The following is a 3,073-nucleotide window of genomic DNA, read 5'->3' as shown; positions in this document are numbered from 1 at the left end:
ATACACACACACAAATCCTATTTAAGCCCATCTAATAAGTAAAAATTAAAAAGTCTAAAAATGTCAAAAGTTAGCAATATTTAAAGCAACAGAAATGTACACACTGCTGGTGGAGGTGTGAATTTGTGTGACTGCTTTGGGAAACGATTCAGCATTACTGCATACTTGTGTATTATATATACACATATCCCACAATCCTAAGTATCTATGTACAGTTTTCTCTTGGCAAGCTACAGCAAGATACCTGTATAGTAACTCATAATAACATTTTTTGTAATGGGGGAATAAAGGAAACCAGTCCCATTAGTCATACCAGTAGCTAGGGAGACAAATTGGAGAATTTTTAATCAATAAAATGCTGTAGAAATAATATTAGCAATAGGAACTAATTATAGGTATCCTCATCAATACAGATAAATCTCGACTGCCCTCCAAATCCCACTGCACCCATTGCAGCAACCACGATGCCCAAACAAAAGAAGCAACATCAGCATCAGCCACCACCACCGCAGCAGCCCCCACTGACAGAGCGGGAGAAGACTGGAGATGAGGAGGATGGGAGTCCCATTGTGCCACCCAGCCTTCTGGGCCCTCCTACCATGGCCAATGGAAAGCCTGGTGACCCCAAGTCAGCTCTTCACAGAGGTCCTCCAGGATGGAGGGGACCAATGATTCCACCATTGCTGAGCCTCTCACCTCCTCCAGGGGCAGAGGCCCAATTCAGGGAGGCCTGGGCCCCAGGTGCGGCCCATATGGTCGTGGCTGGTGGGGGGCCAATACTGAACCTCGTTTTCCTGCACCAGGCCATGGAGGTCCTCCAGAGGAGGCTTTCACAAAGAGCAGAGAAATCCCCGAAGGCTCAAAGGTTGGTCTCTTATCAAAAATACCTGCCTGCCCAAGGATGGCCCCCAAGTTATGGAAGACAAATCCAACTGCCCTGTCTGCCAACACTTTGCCAAAAAGGGCCACTGTCAATATGAGGACTCTATGCCTTCTACCACCCAGGCGTCAATGGACCTCCTCTGTGACATTGTGCCTTCCCATCCAGGCTGGAAGGAGCCCTCTGATCTAGTGGCCATATATTTCCCTGTGGCCCTGTGATGGCTACTATGAGGCTGTTCCACCCACCACCCTCAGTGACACCCACCCCCATCTGCCACCTCCCCCATTTGGGGTCCAGAGTTGTGTTTCATCACTGGTGCCCAACATGTGGGCTTTCTTCTGATCCAGCCTCCAGAGACTCACCTTCAGGACCCCACCTTTGCTCTCTTCAACTGTCTTCTGGATCCTCTTCCCCTTTGCCGATTGACTGCTGGACAGGAAACCTCTTTGGTCCTGTTTCTTGTGCATCTGTCCACCCAACCCTTGGTACTGCCCTCAATTCCTAAGAGCCATGGAGCAGTTTCCTTTCATTTCCTTCTTCTAGCTGCTTGTTTTAAGTCCTTTTTATGTGACAAACCCTACCCCCCAAAGTTGCCAGTTGCTGTGAAACTCACCAGGTTGACCTGGGGTCAAGTACAGATGACTGGTGCAGAGTTACTCCCTGAAAGGCCACTCTCCCTGCTTTTGGATTTTGTAGATACTGCATCAGTAGCATGATCTCCACCACTCTGGTCTGTAATCACTGTGCTTTGTGAAACTGTGCATCCCCTCATACATAGCCTTTCTCAGTGTCCGTGGCATCATTGTGACTTCCCAACACTAGAGTAAGTTTTTCCACCAACATGAGTGAGGCTTTTGATGCCCTCTAGACTTTCCACACCTCCCAACATAGGAGAATTGTGAAACTTTCCACAAGACTGCCTCCCTGGTCCCCCCATTCTCCTGGTGTCAGTTTTTCTGGGTTTGATGCAAGCCCATGAAATGTCCTCTAAAGCCTCTTATAGGCTATTCAATCTTCTCTCCAGCCCACTTTAGTTAGAGTACGTCTTTGTGAGGCCACCAACCCTTTCCTCTGAATTCTGTAAATCTCCACCTGGCCTACTCTTGGGTGAAACCTGGACAGTACTGTTGCCCTTATCTAACCTTCTTCCCTACATCCTTGGCGCTTGTTGTTTTCTGTGAAAACGGCAGTGAATAAGTTCGGTTTTGCACTGGCCCTCAGGAAATGGGTCAGGACTTGTGTGGGCAAGAGGGAAGGATGAGAGCCCTTGGAGAACTGAGAATGAATTTTTTTTTCTTTTTAACATTTTTTATATTAGTAATAAATTCAGTGGAAACAAGCAAAAAAAAAGAGAGAGAGAGAGAGAGAGAGAGAGAGAGAAATCTCCAAAAACAACAAAACTCATTGAACTACAAGTCAAGAGGACTACATATGGTATTTCTTATACATAAAATTCAAAACCTGTAACATTCAACCACTAACTTTTATATATTTAAACAAAACAAAAGAATAGCAATTCAAAATTAGGCATTATTAGCTTCCTCTGAAAGGCCAGCACCTTCAAAAGTCCTGAAATATTCCATATCTCTTTTTTTAAGATTTTGTTTATTCATGAGAGGCAGCGACATAGGCAGAGGGAGGGGCAGGTTCCCTTCAGGGGAGCCTGATGCAGGACTCAATCTCAGGACCCCAGGATCATGACCTGAGCTGAAGGCAGATGCTCAACCACTGAGCCACTCAGGTGTCCCAACATTCCATATCTTAAACTAAGTAGTATGTGTGTTATGGTGTTACTCTTAATATTTTCCATATATATAGTAGTATTCCTTTGTACCTGCTCAGTATTTAATAAAAATAATTTATATGGCATTAATAACACTTAGCTACCCTACATGTTGAGATATGGTGGTATTGTCTGACGATGTTGAAATGTTGTAATCTGTTAATTTAATCATATGTAAAAATGATTAATATATAAAAACACACATCTCATGTTAGATGTACAATACAAATAATGTGTCTCATCATTTGTAATGATTAGACCATGAGCCGGGAGAGCTTTGCTCAGGAAATGGAAGAATGGATTAAAAAGAGGAGAGAGGCCCATTTATTAGAGAAATGAAATGTGAACACAAGAGACAACTCTAGAGAAATGCACTGAGTTCTGGAATAGTTAGAGGTGCTGTGCTC

The 3,073-nt window shown here is 44.3% G+C and overlaps 1 pseudogene; it reads left to right on the top strand.

Annotated features, from left to right (window-relative positions):
- The first annotated feature begins 434 nt into the window (after positions 1-434).
- Positions 435-1,028, top strand: LOC121494274 (annotated as a pseudogene).
- The last annotated feature ends 2,045 nt before the right edge of the window (positions 1,029-3,073 follow it).

Source organism: Vulpes lagopus, chromosome 7 (genome assembly GCF_018345385.1).
Source record: "Vulpes lagopus strain Blue_001 chromosome 7, ASM1834538v1, whole genome shotgun sequence".
Lineage (NCBI taxonomy): Eukaryota > Metazoa > Chordata > Mammalia > Carnivora > Canidae > Vulpes > Vulpes lagopus.
Note: the sequence above shows the minus strand (reverse complement) of the source record. Positions and strands in the feature narration are given on the sequence as shown.